This window comes from Vulpes vulpes, chromosome 1 (genome assembly GCF_048418805.1).
Source record: "Vulpes vulpes isolate BD-2025 chromosome 1, VulVul3, whole genome shotgun sequence".
NCBI classification, from domain to species: Eukaryota; Metazoa; Chordata; class Mammalia; order Carnivora; family Canidae; genus Vulpes; species Vulpes vulpes.
This window is the reverse complement of record NC_132780.1, coordinates 52,945,108-52,970,126: the sequence shown is the minus strand read 5'-3', so window position 1 is coordinate 52,970,126 and position 25,019 is coordinate 52,945,108. Positions and strand designations below refer to the sequence as shown.

The window sequence follows — 25,019 nt, the reverse complement described above, 5'->3', positions numbered from 1 at the left end:
ACCGTCATGAGAGCCCAGCCTTGCATGCTGCGGGAGGGAAACCTCTATTCTCAGTGCACGTGGGGGCTACTAGAAGGTTTTTTGTTTGGAGCGTGGTGTGTAAGTAAGGCCATTTATTAAAAACAGAGGATTGGGAGCAAAAGTGCCCCTCATGTTAGAGACTCAAGACGTGCCGAACATCATCACGTGGCTGCAGACATACTATACATAGTATATCCACCTTCAAAGAGCGCTCAATGTAAATACAATAAAATACTTAATATAAATAAAATAAACATAAATAAAATATTCAATACTAAGATAAATATAGTTCTCTTGGTAGAATATGAACAGCTCAGTCAGTCCACTACACTTTTTTTTTGTTGTTATGTGAAGCTTATTTAACTGTGGGCCTTGCGTGTTGTCTGCATTCAGTCAGTGTTTGCTGAATCGAGTATATTTGATCTTCTGTGATGTCAGGGAGGAGAAAAATCACTGTAAGGTATAGAACACAGAACTTTTAGGAAAACACGGCATCATTTTTTTCTGAAAATATTTAGATAAAGTGTTAATATTGTGAATATTAATCATATATTTTAAAGGATTTATTTATTTGGGGGGAGGGAGTGAACCTCAAGCAGACTCGGGGCTTGATCCCACGACCTTGAAATCAACCATGAACCCCCTGAGTTGAAATCAAGTGTTGGACGCTTAATTGACTGAGCCACCTAGGTGCCTCTGAAAATTAATAATACTTAAAATAATTAAAAATAAAATTAATAATTAATTTTAAATTAATTAAAAATAAAATCAATGATTATTTAAAATTAATTAAAAATAAAATCAATTATTATTTTAAAATAATTAAAAATAAATTAATGATTATTTAAAAATAATTAAAAATAAAATTAATGATTATTTAAAAATAATATTTAAAGAATATTTTAAAAATATTAAAATATTTAAAAATTAAAAATATTTTCAAAGTGTTGAAAAATGAAATCTTGAAAACAAAAATGTAATATGCAGATATAATCATCTTCCTTACACACTTCTTCTCCCCGCCCGCCCCACTCCCCTGCCCCTGTGCTGTAGAGGTAGAAATTTCTGGAAATGCACACGGTGGTCTTATCACACCTTATGACACATGTGGAAATCCCTTATTTATTCTCTTAAGTCTTCCAGTCCTTGCACTGCTCTCTATGCAGGACTAACTCTGTCCAACACCTGCATAGTTGAAGAGAAGACAATAGTAGCACGTAATCAGTGATGTTTGCTTGTGAACGTTTAGCTCGGTGTCTTTGGGGAGATCTCGTTCAAAATCTCCGCACCGCGTCTTCGGGTGTTTGTGAAGAGCATGCCGAGAGCCGGCCTCTGTGGTCGGTGCTGGGAGCCCCGCAGCTCCTCCAGAGGGACTTGGAGTCTAGGGGGCAGGAGAGGATTCACAGCCTTGAGAGATGACGTACGGCCTCCCTGAGCCCACGCTTGGGGAAAGGGGTGGTCGTGAGTGAAAATGTGGACTAGCTCACGGAAGCCTTAAATTCAGAATTTGATTAAGCGATATATTTTTTAAAGATTTTATTTATTTATTCATGAGACGCACAGAGAGGGACAGAGACACAGGCAGAGGGAGAAGCAGGCTCCCTGCAGGGAGGCCAATGCGGGACTCGATCCTGGGACTCCGGGGTCACACCCTGAGCCGAGGGCCAACGCTCGACCATTGAGCCCCCTGGGTGCCCCTGGTTAAGTGATTTTTAAAAGACAAATTACAAAAGAGGACACAAGTGAAAAGGTGGCCGCATCCCCCTCCAGGTCGCAAGGCCGCTGCATCCTGACCCCGTTTCCACCGTTCCTGCCCTGGGGAGTTCGTGTCCTCCAGCCCCGGGGTCAGCAGCTCACCGCTGCTTGGCAGGAGACCCGCGGGGTGGCAGGGCCCCGGGACCCAGCCCCGCCTGCCACCCCGTGAACAGAGCCTCTCCCCAGCGGCCTGCGGGTGGTGGTGGGGGCGGCACGAGCGGGGGTGTGCAAATGGGGGGCCGTCTCTTGGCTCCCTTGCCTTGGGGCCCAGCAGCCTAGGCTCTGCCTCGACTGCTCGTTGCACCACTGCCCCTGCCCTTCAGAGACGCCGCGGCTCGAGGCCCGAGACCCTCAGCGCCGGTGCCGCCTGGCCTCTGGGGGAGTGTTGCTCGTTGGCTCCTCTGCCCCTTCATGCTCGCCTGTTTCCCAAGCGCGTGGGTTGCTGCCCTCACCCGACGTCTAGCAGGAGCCTGGAGGCCGATGGCTGTCAGGACAGGACAGGATCCAGGGGACGAGCCAGGGCAGTTGCAGGGCGCTCCAGCTCCGGCCACAGGGACCAGTGTGTGGGGGACGCCTGCGGCGGCGAGGACACAGGCCGCAGTAGCCCCTGCGTTGCCGTGAGCAGGGCCCATGCACGGAAGGCAGGCGGCCGGAGAGGAGCGTGCTCGGGAAGCCCCCTGAGATCCCAGCGGGGACCCTATGGGAGGCCCGGCCGGCAGCCCAGGAGCGCCTTCCTCCTCCCGTCTGCATGCTCCGTGGGGCGGCCAGTGTCTCCGTCGGGCCGTCAGGCCTGTCAGCAGTGTGTCCCGGGAGCAGCGCCGGGCGTGGCGTGCTGTGTCTGCTCACCCATCTTCTCGCTTGTCCTCAACAAAAGAAAAAAATAATTGAAAAAAAATTGTGCCTTTCGGGGACCTCCCTCTGAGGCTGGCCCTTGAGGAGAAGAGGTGGGGTGCTGGGGGGTCGGCCTGACCTGGGATCCGTGAGGGACCGTGCTCCCCGGCCCGACGCTGGGCCCCGTGAGCTCCCAGCCACAGTGGCCCACGGGTGACACCCGGGGGGAGGACGTCCCCGCTCCCGGGGTGGGGGGGCGCTGGGAGGCAGCTGGTGGAAGGGCTCCGAGCGGCCCCCTGGAGTCCACGTCCAGGGACCAGAGATGTGGATGTGCTTTCTGTCCCTGAGTTTTCTGTAGTTCGTCTGATAGGATTTGGAGAACCGCGGACCCACGGTCAACAGTGGGAGCTGCCTCGCCGCCGGCCTGCTCCCTGGGGCCGCGGGGCCTGACCCTGCCCTCCACTTCAGAGGCCACGCGCCGGCGCCTGGCCAAGTGGCTCTCCTTCCGACGGGTGTTTAAAATACACGGTCCACTTTTGATTATTGGAGCTCTCTGTGATTTAAGGGACGTTGTGCTTAGAAAAAGAGTCCCGTTGCTGGGGGTTATTGGAGAAGCCGTGGAGACGTTCAGCTCGGCCACCTAAGCGCCGTGTGGCCCGAGTCAGGTGACGTCCCCCTGCCAAAGCCCACGCTGCTCAGCTGCGGCCAGGGCAGGACCTCCTTGAAGGGGTCGCCCACCCGCAGAGGTCCTGTAGATAAAGAATCCCGTGGAGCGTGGGACGCTGGGTGGCCTCGCCCGGTGTGGTCCTTTCCCTCCGGTCGCTCCCACTCGGATGACCTTGCTTTGCACACATGCTCTTAGGTCTGCGTGGCCATGAAGTCCTGGGGCGGGGGCGAGCCTGTCTGGGGAGAGTCTCGGGCCTCGTGCAGCAGGTTCAGGTGCCCTGCTCGCGCCAGCTGTTGGCGAGGTCCCCCCTCTGCCCACCCGGAGGCCTGGCTGGTAACAACGGGCCGACAGCTGTCAGGACGGGGCACAGGATCCAGGGGACGAGCAAGGGCAGTTGCAGGGCTCGCCCCAGCTCCAGCCACGGGGGCCAGTGTGTGGAGGAGGCTGCAGCGTCCCACCCAAGGCCTCACTCCCCCCCAAGTAGCACCCCCCCAGGTAGCACCCCCCTCAGGCAGTGCCCCCCCCCGCCTCACTGTGCAGCCAGATGATCCCTGGGCAAACCCCTGAGGCACGGGGAGCTTCCCGCTGCGCGGCATGGGTGAGCAGGTGCCGCTGCTGTGTCAGCTGGGCCTGGGGACCCCACACAGGCGTGGCCCCCACTTGAGTGGCTGCGGGACCCCGTCAGGGCTGCCTGGTGTCCCCGGGAGCTCAGAGGTCTCCCCGAGCTTACGGGGTCCACCCAAGCCCAAGCAGGGCAGCGGTCTGGGGGGCCTGGGAGGTCTGGGGGTCCCAGGGGGCCTGGGGCAGCGGTCCAGGGACAGGCCAGTGGGTTTGGGGGTCCCAGGGGGCCTGAGGGGGGCAGGGGACACCTGGGGGGTGGGGGGTCCCTGGGGGCTTGGGGCAGCAGACCCGGCTTCTCCTGGCCGTGCCCATTTGGAGGTCTGGAAACATCCACGAGGCCCCCAGTGAAATTGGCAGCAGCAGGTGCAGGGCCGCCATGCATGCTCCAGACCCCGGAGGCCTTGGGGTCCCCGTGCCGCCCCCCACGCAGTTGGCACCCAGATAAGGAGGAGGGTCAAGAAGCCGCGAAGGCTGTCTGTATTATGAGCACAAATGATTATTCTTTCCTTTCTAAACTTTTCTGAGAAATTATGATAAATGTTAAAACTTGGAGGGCCAATGGACCCAAGGTAGTATGTAGGAATAATTTATTCAAATAATCTGAAAAAAAAAAACAGGAATTGCTTAAGTATCTTCTGAACATTATTAGTTGTTTTTGCCAGTGAGCCTTTCAGAACATACTTCTTTTAGTTTATTAATAGTAGTTTACTGAAGTTTTGGTAAACATTTTTCTAAAGGCTGCACGATGTTCTGTTACCTATGTTTCATTTATGCATTTATTTTTTCTTAAGGTTTTATTTTTTGAGTCATCTCTATGCCGGGAGATCGAGAGTTGCATGCTCCACTGGGTGAGCCAGCCAAGCGCCCCCAGTACCTACATTTTTAAATTAGTTTTTAATTAATAAAAAAGGAGACATTGATTCTTGTGAGAGGTGGAGTTTTCCTTTGCCATTTCCTTGATTCAAGAAAGAGAAACATGAAAAAAGAAAGAAAGAAAGAAAGAAAGAAAGAAAGAAAGAAAGAAAGAAAGAGAAAAAGGCATGGTTCCCAGACGTGTCATTGGATATTTTGGCATTTTTCTGTCAAGCTTAACAACTTGAAGTGACAACCAACTCACACTGAAGTGAGCTCGTCCCCTTTTCTTTTTTTTTTTTTTCGTCCCCTTTTCCCTTGAAGTTTCTGATGGAATCTTTTTCTGTTCTTCTTGTTAGAAGCTTTGGAGTGTCAGACACTTTGGGATTATTTTTGCTTTTTCTCTCATATCACAAATGTTTGTATTTGGAGTATCTTTACTTACTGTCTTTTTGCAGAAAGATTTCTCTCTATCACAGCATCTCATCCAGGGTTAAAGAGAAACATGAGAAAAACATCATTTTTATTTATTTATTTTTATGATTTTATGTATTTATTCATGAGAGACACACAGAGAGAGGCGGAGACACAGGCAGAGGGAGAAGCAGGCTCCATGCAGGGAGCCCGACGCGGGACTCGATCCCGGGACCCTGGGGTCACGCCCTGAGCTGAAGGCAGACACTCAACTGCTGAGCCACCCAGAGGTCCCCAAAACCAGTCACTTTTTTAAATAGAATCTTTGGAATAGAAATATAGAAGAAAGCGGTCTTTATCTAGAAAGGGGATTTGCGTTGTTAACACGGTGCTCCGTGCACGTGCTTCTGGGGCGTTATGTGTCGCAGTGGTCACAGTAATAAAACTGTGATTTTTCGGCTCCTAGAGCTGCCTCAAGGAAGGAGGAAGGGCCGGGCTCCCGCTGGGCCGTGTCCCGGAGGTGAGTGGGAACAGCCCAGCCCGCTCGACAGCTTTTTATGGCCATCTTTATGATCTATTTGTTCTTCCAGGGATCCAAGAGTCTGTTTACATTCTAAACAGAGTTTATTGTTGGGGATTTGTCAGGCCGTTCCTCCTGTTAACCGTATTACGTAGAGCAGTTGCCTTATTTTGCCAAATCGAAGCTCCTCCAATAAATTTAATGCAAAATAAAGGTGGGTCGCTACCCTGGCTGAACACTCACCGTAAAAATAAGTTTGTAGATCCTTTTGTAGAGGAAACCGTCTCACAGGATTGCTTCCGGTGCCACCAGTTCTTTCATCTCCACCAAAGTCCCCCAAAGAAGATGCCAAGTAGGGGCGGCCCAGGTGGCTCCGCGGTTGAGCATCTGCCTTTGGCCCAGGGCGTGACCCCGGGGTCCTGGGATCGAGTTCCGCATCGGGCTCCCCGCATGGAGCCTGCTTCTCCCTCTGCCTGTGTCTCTGCCTCTCTCTCTCTGTGTCTCTCGTGAATAAATAAATAAAATCTAAGAAAAAAAAAAGAAAAAAGATGCCAAGTAGAAGCTCATTGTCTGAAAAAAAAAAAAAAGAATTTCTTTGCACTTCTTTAATTTTAAAGTCACATGATGTGCCAGTTGGAGTAAAGGAAGGTTGATGACCTTGCGACCAGTGGTTCTTCACACTGTTTTCCTTTTTTTTTTTTTTTCCATTTTCCTTTTTGAAAACACTTTTCTTGGAGTCTGAGCCTCAGCCAACTCCTAGCTACGTGAGCCCCTGTTATTATAAATAAACTACGAGGAGAATGTCCAGGTGAGTTTTTTAGGGGCTACCTTGTGCCCTTTGGCCATGCCTCGGGCAAAATGCACAGTTGAGGAAATCATTCTTCAATCGAGGAAGAAACTCCCCCTTTTTTCCCTGAAATCTTATGGATGTTTGGGGGGAAGTTGTGTATTACAAGGGGAGAGCTCCTAGACGTGGACTAGCTAGCATTCCCCGTGTTCTTTGTGTCCCTTCCGTGTCTGCGTCTGGGTTTATGCAACTGACGTGCAGCGGTTGGAAGGAACAGGGGGCATAGTGGAAGAGCTTTCTGGTTCCCATGCTCGTGGCTCATCCCAGCCCCGTCCCCGGCAGGGAAGGGATGTCTGACAATGAGGAGGCTGAGCAGGGCCTGGTCCCTCGAAGCTCGAGGCTGGCCCAGGGAGGGGGGGACAGAGGACACACCTCACACAGCAGCCCTGGTGGTTGCACGATCTCTGCGGACAAGAGCTGCAGTGTGCTGGCGACAGGATGATGCTGCTCGGGGTGGCCCTTCTGCGGCTTCCTCTCAGAGCCGGGAAGGCAGCCGGTCACCGCAGGCCGTGAAGCCCAGTGCAGGGGAACTGGGTGGCCTCTCAGATGGTCCCGGGGATCCCGGGATGTGGTTGGGGGCCTTTCTGGACCCTCCTCGCCTCGTGTGCCGGCCCCTCTGCCCCCTGCAAACACCAGCCTCCTGGGGCAAAAAGCAAACCTTGGCTTTTGAAAAGCTCCTCTAGGTGATTAGCATTTAAGAGCGACATGAAGCCCTTCGGGGGACGCCCGTCCGTCCGTCCGTCCATCCGTAGCGGAACAGATGCTCTTGCTGGGACAGCATCGGAAAGAGCCGGGAAGCTGTATCTTTTCGGTTCAGGCGCAGTCCCCACGGCTCCTCAGGTTCCTCGGCGAAGGTTGAGTCAGGGGCTCAGGTCTCCAGAGGGAGTTCTAGAGAAATCACGATGTGGTTTCCTTACCCGTAAGTGTCTTTCCCTGGAACTGCTGTCCACAAGACAGCTGGACTCTGTGACCAGGCTGCTTCAGAGCAGGTCCCATTTCTGTCTTTGTTTTTTCTCTTTGGGAAGTCCTTTGGCGAAGGTGGGAAGGACGACGAAAATGGGAGGCAATGAGCGTCCCGGGGCGTTGGGGGTTGGCGGTCAGTCTCTGCTGCCTGGGGCACGAGTTTTCGTAATGAACAGTCTGGGAGTGAAAGGGAGAATGAAAGCAGGCGTCGGGGAAAGGGGAAGCCAAGGCCTACGGTGCCGCGACTCCGTTGCGCTGTCCGGCGGAGACCTCCGGAGCTGGGCCCGCCTCAGCCAGCCACCTGTCGGGCGGGAAGGGAGAGGGGTGAAGCTGCAGATGAGCAACGAGGCCTGATTAAGAAGCTGGGAAGCGTGAAAGGATTCTGGAGACGAGAAGGCTTATATTGATGGTTTCCGGAGGGGTGAGAATCAGGTATCTTCCTCCTGAGGATGAAAATAGTTTAAAAAGGAAATGTGCTCTCGCTGCAGCGCCAGGAGGTGACCTACGTGTAAGTGCTCCCCAGCTGGGTCGGTCAGGCCCGGAATGAAGTGTCAAGAGAGGCGGCATATGTGTCCTGGGAGAAGACGGGACCCGTCCTCCGGGTAGGACAACTGGCTGCGTAGCTGAGTTCTGCTTCCGTGGCTGTGATTGATGTGTGTCCTCTGGCTTAGGGGGGGGTCTTCATCCAGGAACAGTGTCTTAGAATCCAAATTCACGTGTCCTTCTTTCTCCAGTTTCTGAGAAGATGATGGATCCTTTTGGTGCCTGTCCTAACTAGGTCATCACACTTTCCCCATCTTGTCCCCAGAAACGATGACGATTAATTTTTACGTTTGCGAGTAGATAGCTGATTCTTAAAATAATTCTAATACTTAAAAAATACATGCATCACCCCATTACACACACTGAAATTACCGAGACTAAAAAGAGCAAGCATTTGAGTGTCCTTACTAAAAACGCATTTATTGAGGCTTTTTTTTTTTTTTTTTTTTTTTTTTTACCATGCCAACCCCTGCAGGTATGGGTGCTTATAAAACCACTTACCCCATGGCGTTCAGTGTATCCCTACATGGCAATAATTTTGTTTTAAAGATTTTATTTTAAGTAATCTCCACACCCTACGTGGGGCTCAAACCTGGCTCAAACCCACAGCTCTGAACTCAAGAGTCGCGTGTTCCACCTGCTGAGCCAGCCAGGTGCCCCTAAATGGCAGTAATTTTTTTTTAATAATAAATTTATTTTTTATTGGTGTTCAATTTGCCAACATATAGAATAACACCTAGTGCTCATCCCGTCAATGCCCACCTCAGTGCCCATCACCGAGTCACCCCCAACCCCCACCCTCCTCCCCTTCCACCACCCCTAGTTCGTTTCCCAGACTTAGGAGTCTCTCATGTTCTGTCTCCCTTTCTGATATTTCCTACCCATTTTTTCTCCCTTCCCTTCTATTCCCTTTCACTATTATTTATATAAATAATAGTAAATGGCAGTCATTCTAATGCTAATCATTATGTTTAAGGAGAAAACAAGCAGACTTTTTTTTTTTGGTAAAATCCATGATTCATCTGATAAAGATGAATTAATATAAAACAAAGCATGTTTTCTATAAAAATAATATAGATATCATATGATATATCAGAGAGGGAGACAGCACATGAGAGACTCCTAACTCTGGGAAACGAACTAGGGGTGGGGGAAGGAGAGGTGGGCGGGGGTAGGGGTGAGTGGGTGATGGGAACGGAGGGGGGCACTTGACGGGATGAGCACTGGGGGTTATTCTATACGTTGGCAAATTGAACACCAATAAAAAATAAATTTATAAAAAAAGATAATATAAATATCATATGAAAACACGACCATTTTCCAGTTAGGTAATTCGGTAAATCAATGACATTTTCATCGCCTCTCAGGAAATTAGGCCTTTAGAATAAATAAATTGTAGGTCGGCATTATAGATTGCTGGACTCACATAGTCCTCTGATTTTACAGATGAGGAAACAAAGATCGACGGTTGCCCGGCAATCACGCAGCGAGGCTTGGAGAAGCGGGAGCCACACATTGGGGCACAGAATGTGGCAAGCCGGGTTCTGATACTATCAATTGGTTCTGATGATTAACTGATTTTCAGATTCCCCAAATCTGAAAATTTCTGAGTAGGATTTCCAGGTCAGTTGTACTAAGTAAGGGACGAAAGGTCGATATTCCCCGGGACTGATTTCCTCCCACGCGCTCCTGCCATTAGGACGGAGCTACGGGGTCTCCCCCAGTCTTCTGTTAATGCTGACTACTTCAGAAGCGTAAAAATCGCCTCATAAAAATGGCTCATCCCGACACGTCAGGGTTACCGATAAACGTTTTTCTGCTGCCGAGTGCATTTTAAGCAGTTGTCGAGAGTGGCCAGAAATAAGCGTTTGGGTTTTGGGGATGTTGTGGTCCACTCAGAGCTGCTCCGAATGCTTTACCAACTTTCCGAAAAGGATAACAAACGAAATGTGCAACAAGCTCCCGGGCGATTTCTGACTATAATCTTTCTTTGATAAAACAAAAAAAAACTCAAAAAAAAAAAAAAAAACAACCCCTCATGTCCTGATAGACACAATTATAAATCATACAGTTCTATTTATTTTATCTGCGTTGTCTGGTCCAGAGAAATGATATATTATGAAACCTCGCAGGTGTCTAACTTTCCCCGGGAGGCTCGGCAGCCGGAGAGCCAACGTGAAGGTGTCACACTTTGGTGAACTGACCAGCGTAGATTACCCGGGGTGTGGGGTGCCGCCCGTGGGGTGCTGTCCCGCAGGGTGCAGGGCAGCACGAGAGAGGCCGCCGAGCAGCCCTGCCACTGCCCCTGTGGGCTGAGGTCTGTCTGGGGTCTCAACAAGCAGCGTCCGACTGTAGGGAGCAAGACCCGTTCAGCTCCGTCGTAGGGTCGACGTGAGGTTTACGCAATGAAGTGTCTGGGGAAGCTGGGCAGGATATTAGTGTCCTCTGGACTCAAGGGATGAACCCCACCTTCCTCATGAGTCTCTCCCTCGGAGAGCTGGAGAGATGCATCGCATACGGTAGGTGCTTACTGGATGCTGGCACATGGATCGGGACTGTGGGGAAACAGTTCCCAGTAAGGAGCACATGTGCGCTCGCACATCTTGGGGGGCAGCTCCAGCGTGGGTGGGCTTGCTGTGCTCCCCCGGCAGCCCGGCGTTGGGTGCCCTCTGCCCCCGGCTCCCCGCTCCCCAGCCCCCATGCTAGTGACCACAGGGCTGGGTGGTTCTTTGCGGCGGGAGAGGAGGCCTGGCCTTTGCCCACCGACACCGCTAACACCCCTGGCGTTTCTGTTGCCGGCAGCCTGTAACCCTGAGCCGTGGGCGTGCAGTGGCCTGAGCTCTGGGTGCAGAGCCGCCCACCGGGCCGGCCGTCTACACGGCGTGCAGCTCTCCATGCTTCACCGTGACTGGCTCGTCGGCTAAGCTGCCAGCCCCTCAGGGGCCCCGGGCCTTCCCTGAGCCGCTGTTGCCTCGGGTGGAGGCGCAACAGCTGGGCGGGGGGGGGGGGGGGGGGTGGAGAGGAGGAGCCGCCGGCCAGCAGAAGCCGCTAGGATACTTGGGTTGGTCAGGGACCTGTAGCGGATTTGGGGGGCAGGGGCATGAAAAGGGCAAGGACTCCCTGGCACCTGAGGTCTCCTTTGGTCTAACCGCTGCTGTCCCGTCTCCTTCAGGTCTTCCTCTCCCACGGCCCGACCGAGGACGCCGTCACGCTGGGTGTCCACTCAAAGTGCGGGTCAACCCGGGCTGAACCCTGGGGCTTTAGGCTTCAATGTCGGGACAGAGGTGAAAAGCCTCTCCCTCCTCCTCCCCCTCCCTCTCTCCCTCCCTGTCTACCTCCCCCTCCCCTTCCCCCTCTCCCCCTTCCCATCCTCGTCCCCCCTCTCCACCTTCCTCTCCCTCCCCCTCTCCTCCTCCCCTCTTCCTCCCTCTCTCCTTCCCTCTCCCCCTCCCTCTTCCTCCCTTTTCCCCTCCCTCTTCCTCCCTTTTCCCCTCCCCCTCCCTCCCTCCCTCCCCCTCCATCACCCTCCCCCTCTCTCCCTCTCTTCCCCCACCCCCACCCTGGAACACCTCCCTGGAATAGCCAGGCTCCAATCACCTATTCCCTGAAGACCCCAAGCGTGTGTCTCGGGCATAGAGCCTCCCTACTAAGTCGGACTCCACGGTTTCCTGGCCCCGGGGAGCTCCTCTTGCCATTTCCCGAGCTCGCAAACCAGCACCCTGGTGTGCAAGGACTGTAGACTCACCTGGTCCCTTCCGTGCCCCTTCTCAGCTTTCCCTCGATGTGTTAGCCCAGGAGCCAGGCCTGGTGCGGGGGTCGGGAGTTGGGATCTTCCTTTGCCACCTGAGGACTCGGTGACCTTCTCCTCTTGTCGCCTCGTTTTTTTCATCCGTCAGATGGATTCCGATCTCCTAGGGCTGCTGTGAAGACGACAGTGGGTAATACATGCAAATCACTTCAATGAAACAAAGTGTGTAAAGCAGCGAGGGGACCCAAAACGCCTGCTCCGCTCAGTAGAGGCCGTGATGGGTGAGGACCATGCTTATGCAGCCTCCTGCCCTCAGGTTCAGGCCTTGGGCCTCTGCTGGTCGCCTGGTCTCTGGACACATGGACGGCCTAGCACCTGCCATCGCCTCCATAACGGAGGCCGACCTCAAGCAGGACGCAGTGGCCCTCGGTGGCCCGACTGCAGCCCGGCTCATGCCTGTGGCCCCCGCACCTCTGCCCTTGGAGCTGGCTCCTCCTCGCCCTGTTTCCCTTCCTCTTTTTCACTGAACTGACATCTCCTCTTTAAGGCAAAGCGCCGTCGTGTCCTCATCCTCAAAGCCACCCCTGGTCACCGGCCCCCGGGACCGCGCGCTCTTGTGAGAGTGCTCTTCACAGGGCATGTGCCCGTGTGGGGACGACAGAGACGAAATAACTTCTCCACGGTGGAGTCGTGTCGTTGCCTGTGGCCCAGAAATGACCAACTGGCGCCCTGGAGGGAGGCTCCCATCCGGGCGGCCTCAGATCGCCAGCCTCTGCCCGCACACGGTGCCCGTGGTGGTCGTCCTGCACCCGAGCATTCCCAGGCCAGCTTGCTGCTCAGGGCCACGGTCCCGGGAGCCCTTGCCTGCAGCAAGGCTGCCCCACACGGGCAGACGCGCACCGGCCGTCCCAGGCGGTGACAAGAGCAGCGCTGGGTGACGAGCCCTTTGATCCACGCTGTCTCCGAAGGAACCGCACTGAGGGGTGGTGGCAAGGAAGGCGTGGGCTCGCTGCCCACGGGGCTGCCTCTGGAAGCCACAGCTGGGGAGGCCGTAGCCGAGCTTTGCTGCCGACGCCCGCGTCGCCCTGTGCAGAGGGTCCGTCCTCGGCCCCCGACCTTCCTGGTGGAGCAGCACCCGCCGCGCTTCATTAGGGTGACAGCGACTCTCTGGCCCTGGCGTTTGTGCGGTGCTGGGCGGGTGCGGGGCAGCGTGATTACAGCCCTGGGGGCCTTCAGGGCTTCAGTGAACCGAGCCCCTCTGGGCGGGTGTCGGGCCATGACGTCAGGGCTGCCCATTTCCCATGGCCTCGTACCAGCCCCGGAGGCCTGGCTCCCGGCTCTCCCGCACCGGGGGAGCCACCATCCTCCTGCCTAGCGGGGTCCGCAGGATCCGAGACCCCGAAGGCCAGTGGGGCCCGACCCCAGAGCTGCAGATCCCCGGCCGCCTCACAGCGATCAGGTGGGGAGCGCCAAGTGTCCCTGCAGAAGGGCACAGCCCCGGCCACAGGCCCTGCCGCGGTGGGACCCCGTCCCCGTAAATACCCGGGGTGGCGGGGGAGGCAGGGCCCTGTGCCCCCCATGCCACCGCCACCGCTGCTCTGGCAAAGGCCTGGGTGTCGGCAGGGGCACCCCGCCTCTGCACAGTCTGCTCCGGGAGGCGGGCATCCCTCTCACTTCCAATTACCGGCTGCTGTACACGTGGGAGGACATTTCTTGGCACATTATTCTCATTTCTTCGTGTCTGGCTGACAGCGCCCTTGCTAATTTGTTTTTTTGGCGTCTTTTACGCATTTGTTAAGATGTCGCAAGGTCTGCATGAAGTCTGGGCGTGAAGGGGGCCGAATTCATATCCCGGAGCTTCTGGCGGGTCTGCGACGTGGGCAGCGGCCTCCCTGGGAGAGAGGTCGCGGCTCTGGGTAAGCGGAGGACCGCGGCCTGACTCACTTGCCCGCTTGCAAAGGTCGGAGGACCCCTTAGTGAACGTCGAGCTGTGAGGTCCTGAACCGGAAGGTGGGCAAGGGTCTGGGACTTAGCGTGAGCTCTTGCCAGCAGAGGAAGTTGCGGCAAGGCACCGCTCAGTGATGGGCCCGTGCTCACCCCGCTGGCTCGCGCTGGACCCCGAGCTCGAACTCCGGGCTCCTCGCTTTGTTCTGTGTTATTTTCACTCTCCCGTCGTGTTTCGCAGGTAGTAGGGCCTCGGCGACGTGGGAGACGCATCGAGTCATCTGCCTCCGTGGTTCATTTTGCATGTAGCACGCAGCGAAGCAAGGGCTCCCCATTTCCCCTCCGGAACAGCGCTGACTGGCTGTGTCGCCGCCCCGGGTGGACCGGCTGTTGTCCTTGCAGCTGGATTGAGTTGCCTGGAAAAGGGGTCACTTTGCTAGCTTTCCCCGCTCCCGAGTGCTTGGAACCTTGGTTGAAATGCCAGCCAGCTGGAGCGCGTCAACGTCAATCTGTAATTTTGGAGAAATTGGAAAAGCAGTTGCATCGCCAGCCCCAGACGGTTTGTTCCGTTAGGCTCTGTGAAGCGTCCCTAGCGGGTCGGTGAAGGCACACACGGGAAGAGCGGGGCCGCAAAGCCTCTCTTCGCAGGGAAGGATTATACAAACAACCAATTTGAGTACAAGTAGCTCAGAGAATGTTCCAGGCTCTGCATGAGAATCTTCAATGCTTCAATTTTAAAAAGCTCTTGTTAAACCTGATAGGAGGTGGTGATGTCTTTTTTTTTTTTTCTTTTTAAATAAGGGGTCAGTGAAAGTGCGTTTCTGTTCGCGACGATTGCTTCTGAAATCGCTGCTTGGGTGCAGGCGATTTTGCTGGTGACGATGGTGTCATGTGGTCAAGAAGGAAACTCACGCCGCGTCCAACTTCGAAGCTAAAGCAAATGCCACACGTGACAGCAGGGAAAACACGGAGGCCGGAATGCCCGGGGGGCGCAGCGGTTCAACACCCACCTTTGGCCTGGGGTGTGACCCGGGGTCCCGGGATCGAGTCTTGCGTCATGCTCCCTGCATGGAGCCTGCTTCTCCCTCTGCCTGCATCTCTGCCTCTCTCTCTCTCTCTCTCTCAAATAAATAAATAAATAAATATTTTTTAAAAGTTGGAAAAAAAGGGAGGAAAGTGCCTGGGGTGCCACTGGCAGCTCCCTCCTACTACGTCCCATACTCTGCCCTCGCTCCTTGGAAGTGACTGGTCCCTCGTAAAGCCTCACATCCCCATTCTTGTACTTTTGCTGTTGATGTTTGATTACTGAGACCATTGGATCGCGGATCTTGACATTTACACAAGTGTCTTCCTGTCCCACGTGCCCAACCTTATGGAGTCGGAGACCAGAAAGGAAATCATTGGGTCGAAGGGTGTACATATTTTTAAAATTACGCAGGTATTATGAGATTGTTACCCTCCCGGGTCTATGCTTACCCCATGCTTCGCCATCACTAGATCTTTCCAGTTGCTTTTAACTGTGTAAATTTAATTCGTATAAAGGGATATGTAATTGCTTTACTTGGCATTTCTTTCTTAATAAGGTTGGGCATTTTTTTCATTTATTAATGACCTTTTTCAGTTTTTTTGTAAATTGCCTGTTTATGTTCTATTTTTCCAATGCAGTGTTGTTTTTTTTAATCATTGATTTCTTCCCCCCCCCCCCACTTTTTTTAAGTAGTCTTAATGCCCAGTGAGTTGCTTGAACTCGTGACCCTGAGATTGAGAGTCACGTGCATTACTGAGCCAGCCAGGAGCCCCTAACTATTGATTTTTTTTTTTAAGATTTTATTTATTCATGAGAGACCTAGAGAGGCAGACACACAGGCAGAGGGAGAGGCAGGCTCCATGCAGGGAGCCCGATGCAGGACTCGATCCCAGGACCCTGGGGTCATGCCCTGAGCCAAAGGGAGACACTCAACCATCAAGTCATCCAGGCTGCTCTAACCATTGATTTCTAAGAACTCTTTATATAGTAGGAACAGGCATATACAATTGCCTGTTGTATATGTTGCAACGTTGTTTGCAGTTTTTGTTCTAAAATTGACTGTAGTGGCTTTGCAACATAAGAATTTTAAAGTTTAATTGAACACCAATAAAAAATAAATTTATTATTAAAAAAAAAGAATTTTAAAGTTTATATATTCATAGTTCCTCTTTAAAAAAAAAAAAACAATGGGATCCCTGGGTGGCGCAGCAGTTTAGTGCCTGCCTTTGGCCCAGGGCGCAATCCTGGAGACCCGGGATCGAATCCCACATCGGGCTCCCGGTGCATGGAGCCTGCTTCTCCCTCTGCCTGTGTCTCTGCCTCTCTCTCTCTCTCTGTGACTATCATAAATAAATAAAAATTAAAAAAAAAAACAATGACTTTTGGCTTTCTTACACTGACTAAAATACTCTAAAGAAGGAATTGGTGAAGTGCTCTCATCAGAAAAAAATTCTAACTTGTCATGAGTAATTCATATAATGAGCAAATGGAACATTATGTAAAAATAACATTTCCCGGAATAAATAGGGGGAAAACTTACACACTTAAAACAATAAAAATAACAAAACTTTATTTTTTATTTTATTTTTTTAATAACAAAACTTTAAAGTGAAACCCAACAAGCAAATTTTCAAGTAATGGAAATTCAGACACTGCGCCTCCAGCGACGAGACTACGACACTGTTTGTGGAAAATAGAACACGGTTGCGTAAAAAAATGGGAAAAAACATGAAGAGACTAAGTAAATCTAAATGAAAGAAATATGAAACCCATAGTCAGCTGTTCTATTCACGTAGTACTCGAGATTTATTGTTAATTGGATAAGATCCACAGAGGAACTTTTTATTACACTTAATGAGAGTCGTTCAACTTTGACGGAACTTAACTTTTCGGTTTGCTTTTCAGTCGACGTGTATTGATGACCTGCTGTGTTCCAGAGAGTGATTTCTGGGTGATAATTGTGGCTTATTAGATCGGTCCCCAGGGAGTCGCCTATGGCTGACCTGTCTTCCCCCTGCGGTACCAGCAGTGGCCCCTGTTCAGCTTGCCGCGGGCTCCCTCGTCCTTCTGTCCACCTGCCCCGTGTCTGTGCCACCCGCAGCTGCCGTCCACAGCTACATTGTAAAAAACAAAAAAACAAAAAACAAAAAAACAAAACAGCTACGTTGTGGGGCTGATGTAGGTTGACATGTAGGTTGACATTCCTTCGACAGGAAACCGGGCCGTGTCCTCCACGAGTGTCCACCTCTGCGTCCTTGTCTACCTTTCCCCTTTGCTCCCCGCCCCGTCATTGGCCCTTTCTCCTCGGGTCCCTGCATGATGCTGCTGAGTCTGCATCCACGTGGTCTCCCACGCTGGCCCTCGCCCCTGATCCTACAGGCTGGCCTGCTGCCGTGGGGCCTGCGCGTACCTGAGCCCTAGTGTCCATGGCAGGTGCGATGGCCCGCCCCAAGTGCACCCCGAGTGTGGACCAGGGGGAGGTGGGACGTGGCTGAGGGGCTCAGAGATGAGGGGGCAGGTCGGGACCCCATCCCTGGTGCTCGGGCGCTGTTGTGCACGCACTGGGCCGGGGCGGTGTGGACCCCGACTGACAGCTGCAGCTGGTGGCCTGGATTCCGACCCAGGGGCTCGTTGGGGGCTCTGCCCAGCGGGCACTTGCACGGGTTCCTCGCTGTGCCTGGCACCGGAGCAGGGCTGTGACCAAGCTCCCCGGACACATGGTCAGCTGTCCCCGCTCGACCGCTGGCTGCAGCCCCAGCCTCGGGTCCTGGTCCGCTCTCCACCCTGCCTCTGGCTCCGCGTGGCCCAGCTCCCAGAACACTCTGGGAGGTGCGGGGCTCACCCTGCGCTGGGCAACCAGATGCGGAAGGACAGGAAGGACCTGAGAACAGTTGGGGATGTGGTGGCAGCCCGAGGCCTGTGGGGGCCTGAGCACAGTCGGCCGCTTCTGGGGAACAGGTGTGACATGGGGGGGGGGGCACAAGGGCAGCATCTGGACAGTGAAGGAACCTGTGTGCTCCGCCGGGGGTGTAGACCCTACAATGTGCCACGTCGCTGGGTCACTTCCTGCTGGAGCGAGGCATATGCTCCTGGGTCCCCTTGGGGTCACGGCCAAGTGGCCTGCAGGGTCCCACCTGGCCCACCCGCCACAGGCACTCCACCTGGCCCATCTACCGCTGCCCCCCCCACCTGGCCCACCTGCCGCAGTCTCCCACCTGGCTCACCTGCCGCAGCTCCCCCATCACCTGCCACAGGTCCCCCCACCTGGCCCACCTGCGGCATCTCCCCCGCCCCCAGTACTGCCTGACCACTCTGCCCGACGCCAGGCGCCTTGCTGGGTGACCTGGGCCTGGGGTGCCAACCGCACGGACTCGCAGCCGCATGCATCCTCCTGCCCCCTTGCAGGGCGCCCCACCTCACCCGTGCCCGCCCTGCATTACCGGCCCCCAGCACCCTCTTACGGGCTTGATCATGTGGCCACCTGCTTCCCTAGGACGTGACCTGAGGCCCGGCGCTCCAGAGGCCATGGCAGGTGCCCACGTAGGTCTGGGAGCGGCTGCGCCCGGTCCCGGGCTCGCATCCTTGCTTGTGTGAAGCCAGGTGTGGCCTGAAGCAAGCCGCGACCCCAGCGATGCCCCACAGACCCCGGCGACCCCAGCACTCTGACCCGCACAAGGTCAGCGGGCGGCCACCTGCCCGGCCGACTTCTCCCCGGGGTGTCCCCCCCACTGCTGGCCACCCCCTTGGCGCGGGTCAGAGACGTCGTGGACACGAATCGCTTCTGTCGGTGGGCGTCCTTGCCTGGCTCTCCTCTAGAGCGCGTCAAGGGCTCCGGACCAGCAGGCAGCCACATCAAAGGAGCCGATTCGGCATCTGAACAGCCGGTGGCCAGCATCTGGGGGGACAGGGCTAACGGGGCAAGCTGCCCGCTGACCTCTGAGGCAGGTGCCCTCCCTGGAATACTCTGCCTTCCGTGGGGAGGCACCTCCCCGCTCTTTCTTTTTAATAAACTTCCGAGTGAATCATATTTAGATGAATCATGTCCTTGGAGTAAGCTCTCAGAAAAGTATGGAAGTTAATTTTTAGCGTTTCGGAGGCCTGTCCTGGTTATTGGAGGTCGTGGGGCACGGCCAACAGCAGAACGCTATACTCCATTTATTTAAGGTAAAGTGCTGTTGATGGACTACATAGTTTTCAAAAAACTACAAGGTTTTTTTTAAAACCAAAAGGGAGGTGTTTGAGTTACCTTGTGGAACTGGGCCCTATCTGACCTCCTGGGCCAGCCTTCAGGTGTAGCTGTGATCACACCTGCTTTGCAGGTGCTCGTGAGTGGGAGGCGTCCTCTGTGTGGTCCAGGACTTAGGGAGGGGCTGAGGACCAACCACATGGCCTCGCTGCCCCGCTTTGTTATCATCCTTCCACGTTAGAATCTCTTCCGTAGGAGGCGGCTAGAAGACGGCCGATAAAGCCTCAGATGGATTCAAAATCTGGAGTGATAAGATGTTAAATGCCTTTAACTTTCCCATTAAAAAAAACAACAACACATTTTTTTAAAGTCCAAATAACCTAATTGTAATTGTGCACATTTTCTAGTACATTTTCATTTTTTTTTTAAAAAATTTATTCATGAGAGACACAGAGAGAGAGAGAGAGAGAGGCAGAGACCCAGGCAGAGGGAGAAGCAGGCTCCATGCAGGGAGCCCGATGCTGGACTCGATCCTGGGACCCTGGGGTCACACCCTGGGCCGAAGGCAGGCGCCAAACTGCTGAGCCACCCAGGGATCCCCTACATTTTCATTTAGAAAGAACACATAATATGTTGCTGAAACATGAAAAAAAGAATCATGTAAAGAAAAACCTCGTGTTTCTGTGACATTGCTTAATGTGCTGGGAAGTCTATTTGGTGAAAGGATCGCATGCGACATCATGACTTTGCAGTGTTTGGAACCCGTGACACGTGAGACGCTGCCTCTGTTCAGCGTGGCAGATCTGCCGTTTAAACGAAGACAAAAACGAGGATCAGCGAACGTGACAGGAATCATTACTTTAAAAGCCCGAGTGAAACGTTAATGTGCTTACGTCTTAATTTGGGTGAGATTGAATTTGGGCGGGTGCGTGACCTTCTTATTTAACTTAATAATGAGCTTTCCGTGTCGCCAGAGTTGTTGCAGGGAAGCTACAGAGAGTGCGGAGGGGCCTCTGCAGGGAGGCTCTCTGGGTCAAATGGAAGTTTGGGAACACAGTATGGCCTTTCCCTTCGACATTTGAGATTTGTTTCAAGCCAGCAGTTGACTGTGTTTGATGGACATGAACGGACGGGGTGCTGAGGCGAGGCAACGCCATTTTTCGAAGTGTTTGTCTTTCCTGAACCTCATGCTTACAAAAATTTTGCAAATACACCACAAAGAACTTTTTTTTTCCCTAAACCACTTGAAAATAACCTGTTGGCACGAGTTAGCGGGCAAGTAGATTAGTGTGCGTTTTTTACAAGGATGTTCTCTACATAACTATAATACAACCATCAAATCCCAAACCTTAACACTGATGCTTTACTACCTTCTAATCCTCAGACCCTATTCCTGTTTTGCCGGGTGTCCCAGTCTTGTCTTTTCTAACAAAAGGATCCGGTCCAGAATCACGTGTTGGATTCAGCGGTCGCGTCTCTTCATCGCCTTCAATCTGGAATTTTTCTTTAGTCGGCCCCAGACGTTCATAATCGTGAAAGGCCAGTTTTGTAGGAAGTCTCTCAGCGTGGGTTTGTTTGATGATGCTTCCTTGTTCTCAGGTTCAGGTTCGGCACAGGTATCACAGAAGTGGTTGTTGAGGGGGAAAGTAACTCTTCCTCTAACCTCTCCAGTTCAGGGTATGGGGGCCTGCAAATTAAACCGACACAGGCAGGTTAGTAAGGAGGAAAGAAAATCAGATTTAATCAATCACATATGCACGGGAGGTCACAATGGTAACGCAGAGAAGTAGTAAAGATTTGAGACTCCTATGGCATCCTAATCGGGAACAGAGAGGGCCAGATGGGCACTTCGAGGAGGACACAGGACTTTTTAGAAAGGAAGTGCAGGGAAAGGGCACTTATGGAAAAACAAATGACTCTCTGGAATGATAAATGGGCCCTTAGGAAAATAGATGGGAGATACGATCATCGGGTGTGGTGCCAGCTTCTCTCTCTGAAAGAAAAGATTGGAGTTGTTCCCAGAGATGGGGATTTATGACCATTGAATTTTTTTTTTTAAGCTGTTTTGGGAGCCTCTGCTTTTAGGCAGATAAGGGATTTCAGGAACTCAAAATACCTTTATCTTAAAATAATTTTTATGCCACAGTGGCTTATTCTGGATTCATGGCGCTTTTTCCGTGTTGGGTCAATTAGTGCGTGATTTCAGTTCGCCTCATGATAATGATGTTCACTTTGTTCCGGTTTTTGCTACTCCTTAGTCCATCAAAGTTTCACAGTGTTTTCCATTTATAATTAATAAGTGTTTTATGAGGGGGCACTTTGAATTTGTGTAAATATCTTTTCTTAAACTTCAAATTTATGCATTTGCTTGTTTATATTATCATGGTCTCATGGCTTAGTGGGTTGTAATCTGTGGCTACCATTATTTATTTTGATGCTCTGTTCTTCCACATTTGGCTGGTAGGAGCTCGTGCAAGCTGACCTCTGCGTCCTCTTGACAGATCACCGTCATTGAGCATTTCCTTGCTTTTGGGGGCCCATGTTATTTTGAGGTCATGTTACACTTCTCCTACCCTAGTTCTGAAATTATCCATTTCTTCCAGAAGGTCTTGTTCCTTTCAGTGGAGAACGATATTTAGAAACCCAAATTTGGGTGATAGGTGTGCTCATTATTAGGGCATTGTTGCTGCTTATAGACCCTCTCAGTAGATAGTCATCACTGCTGTCCCCGCCCCACCCCAAGGGGATGCCCTCCTCCTGGTCCTGCTCGGATTCCCTGAGCTGGTGTGCTGTGCCATAGTATTGCTCCTTCCCCACCAAATGGCTTTAGGAATGAATTGTTCATGAAGGAGAATAGGGCTCAATGCCATTTTTAAATGTTGATATAGAAGCAACCTAATAATTTGCTGGGCTCAGAAGATCTGTGGTCATATTTTTAGCCAAGATTCTGGAACATACTATTAAAGAGAAATTATTCCTGAAGTATCCTCATGTCAATTCATTTTTTTAAGATTTATTTTATAATGTGAGGATGTATATTTTAATATAGCAGAGCTTTGATGTTTAATTTCTTCTATGCTCCATAGGAAATGAACACACATGTATAGCATATCTTCTCCAAAATAGACAGAGGCATTAATTACTTAGGAGTAGGTTGTCTTCAGAGGATTTTGTGTCCAAAGTAATCTGTGATGAAACCTTCAGAATCAAGTGCCAGCAGTTTCTCATTGACATTCCATCAGATCTATGCTCTTTGATATCAGGCAAAGGTCTAAGGTACTGCCCACCCTGTACGCGTGGTATATACTGGTGACCCCAAATTTGTATTTCCAGCACAGATATTGGCCCTGGAGCTGCCTTCAGACCACTCTACATTAGACTGTTCTTTGTGTCAGTTGTACTAAAACTTTGTCATTGACATGCCTGTGGGACACCGAGATGGAGACGCCAAATGGGCATTTCTTGGGGTTTGGGCTCCTTTGGTATTTCACAGGCATCTCCACTTCAGCGTGTCCACACCCGAACTCTTGATTATTAACACCACCCTGTGCAGTGCACATCTCCTTCCCAGTCTCCCCCCTCCCGACACGTGGCGCGGCCATGCCCCAAGTGAGAGATCTGGAAATGTTCTTAATGCTCCTTTATCCCTATGTAGGACAGTTTAATGCATTCTGTGGTCTGTGGTCTGTTCTGTTCTTTTTGGGACCTCTTGTCTCAACTCTAGTTGGAATGGGAATGGGATTGGGATAAAGCTGGGAATGAGATGTCTAACTTCATTCTACCCTGACCTTGAAGTGAGGACGGCTCCCTTCCAAAACCTTGGGCCCTGCCTACACACAAACAGGTCCCACCTGGCACCATCGAATGCCCTAGGCCGCCCGTTGTCAACAGAGTTCCCAGAGGCAAATTACAAGGGCCCTGTGGCCCAACTCATGACAGAGTCACAAGGTTTCTGCCCAAGCCCTTGGTTGGTTTGTTTGTTTATTTATTTATTTATTTATTTATTTATTTATTTATTTATTTCAAGCCCTCGGTTTAAAGCAGAGTGCGTTGCTCTGAGACACTGGCTCTGAGTGGCTCCCAGGGGGGACGTGCTTTGGAAAAAGAGCGAAAAGGTTGAAATGGATACACGGAGGGCCAAAGTTCTTCATCACAAATGAAAATGGGGTAGAGTTGAGAATGAAGAGCCTACCACAACCTCCTGGGGAGTAAGAAAATAGCTGTGGGCTGAAGAACAGGAAGCTTCCATGGGCTACACGGGGAGCCCAGTGGGCAGGTGACCTTCATTCTTCCTTCAAAAAGAGGGAAAGAAAAAAACCCAGTATTTCTCCTCTCATTTACTTCTTATCCTCATTCCTTATCTTCACAGCTGCCGAAGCGAGGTCTGCATCTCAGATCACGTCCCTAACCTGCTTAACCACACTCAGCAAGCCCCACGATTCTTACTGTGTGACCAGCCCGTCCCTCTCTCCACGCTCATCTTGTGTGGCTCACCCCCTCTACCCCCTAAGCCCTGAGTGCCTGGCCCTCTTTCTGTTCTTGGAACGGATCAGACTTATTTGCGACTTTAGAGCTCTTGAACATCCTCTGCCTAAGAATATCATTAACGTCCCTATTCCAAAAAGAACGTTTGAATCTTTCCACCAGAGCCAAATGCTTACTGATAAGTGTGATTTGGGGACTAGTTTCTGTTCTCCTTCAGTATTATTTATTTTGTACTTGAAGGAGAATCTCAGTGGCAATTAATACGAAATAACTGTTAAACTTAATTTACTATTAAGAAAACAACAAGAAGAGTCTGCTTCCAACCGCTTCCAAAGTAAAAGTCTTAATAAGAATCAATGTAATTATGACACTAAAAGATAAAAAGGAGAATAAGTCATAGTTTCTATAAAATATTCAGTATATGAAACCCTTTGAAATCCTGGGGAAATAAGGGGGAATTCAAAGTATTAGTGTCACCAAAGGATGTCTAGCTCAATTTTCACATGAGTCGCTTCAGTAAAGACGGCGGATTTTTATTAGCGGTGTCTGTAAGCGCTGTAATAATTTCTTACAGATACATGGCACAGTCCAGAGTACAAGAATGTGTGCGTGCATTGTCTCTCTTGAATTTCCAACCTCATGAGATCAGAGAAGTGACTTATTAGCATCATGTCATTAAGTAAATATTGTTTGAGAGTACTCCGCATCAAGCACTGTGCTAGGAACTTAGGAACAAAGTGTGCTCATGATCTCCTGGAGGACAAACATAATAAACAAGTGAACCAGCAAATACATTTATGTGCTTGGAGGGATATTTCCCCTTGCTCATACACACTGTATTTCTGGAGCCAGGAACATACTGAACATCCAAATCAACCTTTAGATATGACATACAGGGAGAAGGAAGGAAGGGTCAGAGACTCCTGGTTCATATGAACTCATAGGAGGCAGATTACTTGAGGCATTGTAAAATTTTATTGTTTTGTAAGTACTGTATCCATGAGGACTGAAAGCTCACCCCTTCCACCCCATCCAGAATAGAACCCAGTGGAATGCAGGCATTAGCAGATCGAGCCTCAGAGGAAGCAAAAAGAAATGGAAGAGAATCAGGGAGTTAGAGACTATAGAGGATGGAGAGAATAGAGGTTTGGCCCAAAAGGAAGGATTTTCTTCATTTGAGGGCCTGATAAGGTACCAAGCTACGGAGATGAGCAGATGGGTAAGGAAACCTCTTCACCCCCAAGTCCCCACACATCCTGTAGAGACTAAGAGATAAAAATGGAACATGGATTGATGAACGATTTAGTATGTTCTCAATTCTGCGTGCCTGGCTTGCCAACAGCAAGCTTCATTATTAATGAGTCACATCATTCCTTGGTGACAGAATCAGCTCCTTATAATTTCAAAAAAACTATATGCCAGAAAAAAGGAGAGCCAAAGACTCCAGAAGATGATGGATCCCTCAGTTGTGAGGGGACATTGGGACTCCCTTGAGCCCCACTTGGACAGTTTACTAAATTGATGGTAACCTACCACCCTCCTCTGCCCTACAGACCCCTTTCCTCCACTTACAGGCACCCACGAGACCATTCTGG

The 25,019-nt window shown here is 51.4% G+C and overlaps 1 protein-coding gene across 6 annotated transcripts in view; it reads left to right on the top strand.

The window, feature by feature from the left end:
- The window catches only part of TMEM200A (transmembrane protein 200A), a 64,537-nt gene that overhangs the window by 9,515 nt on the left and 30,003 nt on the right, over nt 1-25,019 (top strand). The window contains exons 2-5 of one of the 6 annotated variants that reach the window (XR_012002694.1): nt 11,207-11,318; nt 11,931-12,063; nt 12,330-14,285; nt 14,528-15,286. The exons of 2 other annotated variants lie outside the window; for them this stretch is intronic. The gene's annotated coding sequence lies outside the window, so the exon portion shown is untranslated. Of the gene's footprint in view, nt 1-11,206; nt 11,319-11,930; nt 14,286-14,527; nt 15,287-25,019 lie in introns of those variants that run through there. 3 more of the 6 variants (XR_012002693.1, XR_012002692.1, XR_012002689.1) reach the window with 3 other exon arrangements.